Below are 8,345 nucleotides of genomic sequence, written 5' to 3'. Positions count from 1 at the left end.
GTGTGCACTCATCCTCAACGCCATCGGATCAATCATCATTGCAGGCAACACCATTGACCAATAACCAGCACCAATCAGTGAGCGACAACCAGGCAAGTGTAACCTTCCACGGGTGTACGCGTCACCCGGGATCCAGACACCTCCACTCTAGCGTGTGATCGGGTGTGGACGTGTGCATCACAGACACCGTTCACCCACTCATCCAACGAATCTGGTTGCAACAAACAGAGGGTGCAAAATCCTTTCTTGGACGCGATCGCACCTAATCAGAGCCCTTCCAGCATTCCTTCCAGTGTGCATAGGTGCATGCTAAGCGTGGTGCAACCGTCCCCTCCAGCCAGCCACAGACCGACACGTGGTGCAAATCCAACTCAAGCACTCTAGGCGCGACACGTGGAAAGTGTAAGTACTCCTCATCCGCATAGGATCACAGTCCTAACAGGTTTATTATGTTTTTCTCTTTTACTTATATTTGTATTAATTTATGCAATTCAACCATAATTTTCTAATAAATAATTTTTTAATATATCTTAGAAATCGACTGACATAAATAAAATAAAATAATTTTTTTAGATATATAGATAAAAATAATAAAAGCAAAATGTGGTAAAAACCCTTTAAGGTAGCCACTAATCAAATTTGTTTTATGCCTTATTTTTAATAGTTAATTAATTTAATTTTTTATACTGTAATCATATAAAAAATAATTGTTATTAATAAATGGTCACAACATTTTTTAATTTAAAATTATTTTAACAAAAATTGTTTGATTTAAAAAGGCTTTTACATAACATTACCAATGTTTATAGTAAAAAGTATAATTTATTTTTGGGATTAATCAAGGGATTGAGGCAGGTCGTGTTAACACTTTTTGTCATCATATCATCCTTGAACGGTCGTGTTACGACGCTTCTTTTCATTAGATTAATTCCTAATTAATAATAAAAATCCAAAAAATATATTGTAATTATTTTCAAACCTTTTTAAAATGGGATGCAGTGTAGACATTAGTTTTTATTACTTCGCCCTTTTTAAAGAGTTAATTATTTTCAAACAAACCATTTTCAAATTTGAACTACGTAGTCTTGATTTCCTAAAATGTTTAGGGGTACGTAGGAGCAAGTAATCTTGTCAGACGTAAAAATAAAAATAAATATTTTGTTTTATACAATCTAATTTTAATAAACTAAGGGTATTTAAATCATACAATTGGCAAGGGTACCGTTTAATTACGGGCGGACGATGTGCTTATACATTCCTCAATCTGTAATCGATTCCCGAACCTGGATATCACAATCCAAAAGTCCAATTTGATTGGACATAGAATATTTTTCTATAATTTTAACCATAAAATGTAGTAGCGACTCTAAGAGGTCACGTAACTGAAAATCAGGGCGCGACAACTGGCAACTCTGCTGGGGACTTTTTTTAGAGAGTCAGGCCTAGTTATAGCCATTTGCATTCATTTAAATACCTTTTTTTTTTACTTTTCTTTGGCTATTATTTTTAACAATAATAAACAATAGTAACGAAATAGTTGTTTATACAAGTTTATTTATAGCTTTAATTTAATATTATCGTATATACTTACCATTTTTTATGCAGCTTTGGGGTGGAGGTTTATTTTTTTTTTTAAATTTCACTTCCTCACACACTCACAGTACACTTGAGTTACACACACGTATGCCCTATACCCAGGTTGTTAGAGTTTAAGATTAAGATAAGAGGGACATGTGCTTTACCGATGTTGGACTTGTCTCTTGGTCTTAGCATAATGGACCACCCAAATTGTCTCGGTACTGTGAGTTGGACGCTCAAGGGGCTTGACTCGTCCTATTTCTAACCTACGATATTGGGACTCTTTTCTTTCAAGACGGGAGGAAATTTGGTGACCTAGAAGTCTAGATCCTTTATCCAGTCACTTTAATGAGACTTAATACATTGCCATAGGGTTGTGTGACTGTTAGTCTATCTAAATCCTATAAGTATACCATGTGTAGGACACTAGAAGGAAATTATGTCCACCCCATTCTACATCCATACATGCATAAAATGAGATTTAACATTCTAAATGATTTCAAAATGCATCATTCTTGTTATTTATCTATAATTGCATACCCACAAAACGGTTTCGTACCCTAGGATAGATTTTTCTTTCAAAAAAAAATAATAACATAAATTTTGCAAAACTTTAGGGGTTATGCCCCAAAATATATTCATCACTCCCAATGATGGGCCTCAAACCCTAAGATAAGTTTTGTCCACTTTTAAAAAAGAACTTAGACTAAGCCTTGGCAATATAATGAATGTCTATCCTAACATGGTATTTAGTTTATATTATAATGGGCTATATTATCTCACAATATAGGGTCAACCACCCTAAAAGAGGGATTTACACCATTTCATATCATAAATTAATCATGACATATGTTATTGGATTAATCATATCATAAATAATTACATATATCATTTCATTAATCATATCAAAATTATTGAATGTCTCATTGCATATCCATTTATCATTTTTTTTGTTTTATATAAACAATTTTAATCACATTTAATAGACATGCACATTTTCAGCTAAAGGTTCTTCGGTATAGCAAGAATGGAGGCTATTTTTAAAACTATGGGTTCTAACAACTCTCTCTCAGCCAAAAATAAAGTGAAGTTCGAATTGCAGAACTTTCATGTGGGCCATTTGGTGGAGCTTCTTGCCAAAGTCCCTAAAGATATTATGAGTCAGTTTGCAAAGGAGTATGGTAAATTGGCAGATCTCCTTCTCTTCCTATTGATGCTGGTGCTTTAGATGCTATGGGAGCCATGGAAAAATATTGGAATACATCCCTGCGGATTTTTGATTTTCCAAATGTAGATGCTTCTCCAACAATTGAAGAGTATGACATTCTTTTGGACATCCACTAAACAGTCGACTTAAGGTATACTTGTTCACTGGCATACAGAATGTTATTGAAGGTCTCCATGAAGAATTGATAGGTGTCCGTCCAGATGCATCCCACATCATCAAGAAAGGGCCTTCTTATGGATTGAAGTGGAGTTTTCTGAAAAAGCATCTTGATCAAGTGGTGGAGAAAGAAGATTGGAATTTGTTTAAACCAGCATTTGCATTAGCAATCTATGACAGACTCATCTTTTCTATTCACAGTGATATGATGGACCAAGGTGCGATCAATGTCTTGGTCAAGTTCAGAAAGTTCGGAGTCAACCTAATTCATGTCGTGCTAGTAGATACTTTTCTCGCCCTCCAGAGAAGTCTCGAAAAGGGTATCCATAAAATCAGAAGTTGTGCATAGTTGTAGTATGTATGGATGGTGACAAGGTTCAAGCATCATCGATATCCATATTGGACCATCAATCCTCTTCGTCGATTCAGAAACACAAAGCTCCAGCCTATGTAGCTATCTAACTAGGAGACACTATTCAGAGAAGTCACCTCTAGAAAGTTTGGGACTAAATGCACTATGTACGATAAGCAGGACAAAATCAAGTACTATGTAGAACCTATCCAATATGGTGCTCCTGGGACCACGAGGATGCATTACTATCACCCTCGCTTTAGTACTTGGATAGATGAAATGGGGCGTGATGTTAGTCCCTTATGAGCAATTGTGTAACGCCCCGAAAATTACTCCAACAATATTGCCCAAAAATGGGTACATTTTTTTGTTTTGTAATGTAAAACTCCTTTCTTTACATTTGACTCTTTTTCAGGACATCACGTTAAGTAACCTAAACTGCGGAAAAGACAACAATCGTTACCTATAGGTAACTAAAAGCCACTTAATATATCGTGGAATAATTCTGTATTGAAATACATAAAACGTTTATACAAAAACCAAAGCGGAAATACAATCTTTGTCCAAACTTAAATATACATAACAGACTGCTTTTTTCATCACATTAAAAGTACCCTACACAGATACCCGCCTCAAAAGCAAAATGGAAATGGAAATGACTACTAGTGACTAGCTTTGGCATTAGCGAGTGTGCTAGGACACTCGTTGGGGTCATCCTCCATCTCAAAATCGAAGGAGAGGTCCACCACCTCAATGGAGTCTTCTATACAGACTAACTCCACACAGTCCTCCTCTTCGGCTTCCAGCTCCAGATAGAAGTCACCAATGTTGTTGGGGATAGTCGAATAACTAGAAGTGGACGTGTCTATGTTCCCTCAGATACTGAAAAGGTCTTAGCCAAGGATAAAGGGAAAGTGTGTGTCCCTATGGAAGTTGAATTGGAGGCTAATTTGAACGACCTATTGCATAAGCATGGAGATAAAAGGGAAGTATCTAATGAAGAAGCTTGTGAATTTTTGAAATTCATAAGACAGAGTGAGTATAGGGTCGTTGATCAACTAAACCGCACATCAGCCAGGATATCCATTCTATCTCTGCTAATGAGTTCTAAGCCCCACAGAAAAGTACTGATGCAGATACTGAATCGTGCACATGTTAGCCATGACATAACCACTGACAAGCTTGGTGGTATCATCAATAACATTGTGGTTGATAATTACATATCTTTGAGTGATCGGGAAATAACTTTGAAGGAATGTGACATACTAGCCCTCTAAACATCTTTATAATGCATCAGAACTTCTTAATTGGCAAAGTTCTTAACGATAATGGCTCATCTCTCAATGTCATGTCGAAAAGGACATTATCTAGGCTTCCAATCGATGCATCGTATATGAGACCGAGCTCTATGGTAGTGAAGGCATTTGATGGATTGAAAAGAGATGTCATGGGGTAAATGGATTTGCCTATAAAATAGGACCCTGCATTTTCCAAATAGTGTTCCATAACACAGACATTAATCCTAGTTACAATTGTTTGTTGGGAAGGCCATGGATCCATGCTTCAAGGGTTGTGCCTTCTACATTTCACCAGTGAGTTAAATACATAGTGGATGGAAAGCTCCTTACTGTTTTGGGAGAAGACGATATGTTGGTATCCAGATCTCTTAACACTTTGTACATCGAAGCAGTAGAGGAAGCTATTGAGACATCATTCCTAGCATTGGAGATTATCAATGCCTCATTTGTATGAGGAGGGATACCTGCACTACGTTCCCAACCTTCGGAGGCATCACTGATGATATCAAGAGTAATGCTGCAAAAGGGCTATCGACCAGGAAAAGAACTTTGGAAGTTTGGCCAGGGAAGAGAAAGCCAGTCATGCTACGACACACCAAATATCGGTATGGCCTGGGATACAAACTCACCCGGGAAGATAGAGAGAGAAGTGCTGAAGAGAAGAGGAAAGGAAGGAGGGCTCGCTTGGGGCAGTGGGAGTATGAAGCTGGAGGGATGTTCATCCCACACATTACCAGGAACTTCGTCAGTGCGGGCTTGGAATCAAGAATGATTGTTGTTGTAGGAGATGATGATTCAGAAAATGGGGTAGACTATGTTGTTCAGTGCCTTCCAGGCACCACTCTCAACAAGTGTTTTTAGAAGCAATGTAATAAGATGATAGAGTCTCTTAGCCATGTCTAAAGCTATTGGGTTTATTTTCTTTCTTTTCGAATAAGGACAATTTATTTATGTTTCATTGAGTAGTACAAGTTTTTGAATTTAATAAAATGCATTTCTTTCTTCATATTCCGTGTTTCATTATGTTCTTCATATTTTTACAATTGCACACACACAAAAACACAACAAGTAAAACCATGAAAAACCTATAAAAAATTAATCATAGCATCAACCTAATGCAGATCTGACATTAACCCTAGAAAAAATAACCAAGTTATTAGCCACACGTACAATCATGATCATCCAATTAATCAGCTCGACGAAAGAGATAGTGATGAAGAATGGGAGGCATCATCTGAATTATTGTAGATGGTTAAGCAAGAGTCCAGAGAGATTAGGCCTCATGAAGAGCCCACTAAGCTAGTAAATTTGGGGACATAGGACGATAAGAAGGAAGTGAAAGTAGGTACTTTGATGAAAGAGGAAGAGAGCAAAAAGATGATTCAGCTTTTGCGCGAGTTCAAAGATGTGTTTGCATGGTCATACGTCTACATGCCTGGTCTGGATAGAAACATAGTGGAACACAAGTTGTCGTTGAATCCAGATTCACATCCGACTAAGTAGAAGCTACGAAGGATAAAGGCTATAATTTCCTTAAGGGTGAAAGAGGAGGTGGAGAAATGGCTAGACCCTAGGTTTGTGACAGTTTCTACATATCCAGGATGGGTGGCTAATGTTGTGGTCGTACCAAAGAAGGGAGGCAAACTCATGATCTGTGTAGACTACCGAGATTTTAACAAAGCTAGCCCAAAGGATGATTTCCTAGTACCTCATATAGATGTCTTAGTTGACAACACTGCAGACCATGCCCTTTTCTCCTTCATGGATGGGTATTCTGGTTATCATCATATCAAGATGGCCTCTGAAGATGTGAATAAAACTACTTTCATCACCCCATGGGGAACCTTTTGCTATATAATCATGCCTTTTGGTCTAAAGAATACTATTGCAACATACTAGAAAGACATGGTAGCTCTTTTCCATGACATGATGCATAAGGAAGTGGAGATCTATGTAGCCGACATCATATGTAAGTCCAAATTAGAAGGGGAGCATGTGGAGAATCTAAGGAAATTATTTGAACGACTCAGAAAGTATAGCCTCAAGCTAAACCCCACAAAATGTAGCTTTGGGGTTAAACCAGGATGAGTCCTTGGTTTTATTGTCAGCCAGAAAGGAATTGAAGTAAATCCCGAGAAGGTCAAAGCAATCATGGAAATTCCAACACCCCAAACTGAGAAGGAAGTCAGAGGTTTCTTGGGGCGTTTGAAATATATATTTAGATTCATCTCTCAGCTAACAGCTACATGTGATCCAATCTTCAAGCTATTAAGAAAGAGTGAGGAAGTTAGATGAAATGATGATTGCCATAAAACCTTTGAAAGCATAAAGCAATATTTGACCAAACCCCCAATATTGATGCCTCTAGTACCTGGTCGACCTCTTCTAATGTACCTAACAGTATTGGATGACTCTATGGGATGTGGCTTAGCCCGGCATAATGAATCAGGCAGAAAAGAGCAAGCCATATACTATCTAAGGAAGAAGTTCACTAAATAAGAGACAAGATACTCATTGTTAGAACGTACCTGTTATGCTTTAGCATGGGCATCTCGTCGCTTGAGGCAGTACATGTTGAGTCATACCACTTGGCTGATTTCAAAAAAGGATCATGTGAAGTATATCTTTGAGAAACCTATGTTAACAGGGAGAATCACTCGGTGGCAGGTCTTATTGTCAGAATATGATATAGTATATGTGACATGAAAAGCAATCAAAGGCAGTTCCCTTACGAATTACCTTTCCAATCAACCCATAGAGAAGACCGAACCAATGAATCAAGAGTTCCTAGATGAAGGTATCATGAGTCTATCCTTGGAAGAACCAGGAAAAGATGGTGTTTGGATGTTAGTATTCGTTGGGTCCTCCAATGCACTCGGACACGGAATAGGAGTCGTACTTGTATCTCCAGAAGGCAACTTCACTCCTATTATTGCTAGGTTATGCTTTGACTGCACCAACAATATAGCTGAGTATGAGGCATGTGCCTTGGGTTTGCAGGTAGCGTTGGAAAGAAAAGTCAAAATTCTAGAGGTCTTTAGGGACTCAGCCCTAGTCATCCATCAGTTGAAAGAGGAATGGGAGACCCGTGACAAAAAGATAGTACCTTCCAAGGAGTATATTCATAGAATGGATGAACACTTTGAACAAATTGACTTCTACCACATTCTGAGGGAGGATAATAGACTAGCTAATGTCTTATCCACATTATCCTCAATGTTCAATATAAGTGGGGAGGAGCAACCTCACATCAAAATAGAAAGCAGAGATAAACCAATCCATTGTTGTGCAACAGAAGTGGAGCGAGATGGGAAGTCGTGGTATCATGACATCAAGGTCTATATACAGAAAAAAGAGTATCCCATTGGAGCCTCAGAGACTGACAAGAGAACCTTGAGAAGACTGGCCATGGATTTCTTTCTAGATGGGGATATTCTTTACAAAAAGAATCATGACATGGTACTCCTTAAATGCCTAGAAGATAAAGAGGCTGAAGTAATACTCAAGGACGAGCACGAAGGATCGTTTGGAACTCATGCAAACATATATGTTATGGCTAGAAAGATCTTAAGGGCTTGTTACCTTTGGATGACAATGGAGACAAAATGTTGTGCTTATTTCAGGAAATGCCACAAGTGTCAAACTTATACAGACAACATCAATGCTCCACCAAATCCTCTAAATATCCTTTTAGCACCCTGGCCCTTCTCCATGTGGGGAATGGATGTGATTG

This window comes from Lupinus angustifolius, chromosome LG15 (assembly GCF_001865875.1).
Source record: "Lupinus angustifolius cultivar Tanjil chromosome LG15, LupAngTanjil_v1.0, whole genome shotgun sequence".
Lineage (NCBI taxonomy): Eukaryota > Viridiplantae > Streptophyta > Magnoliopsida > Fabales > Fabaceae > Lupinus > Lupinus angustifolius.
This window is presented reverse-complemented; position numbering follows the sequence as displayed.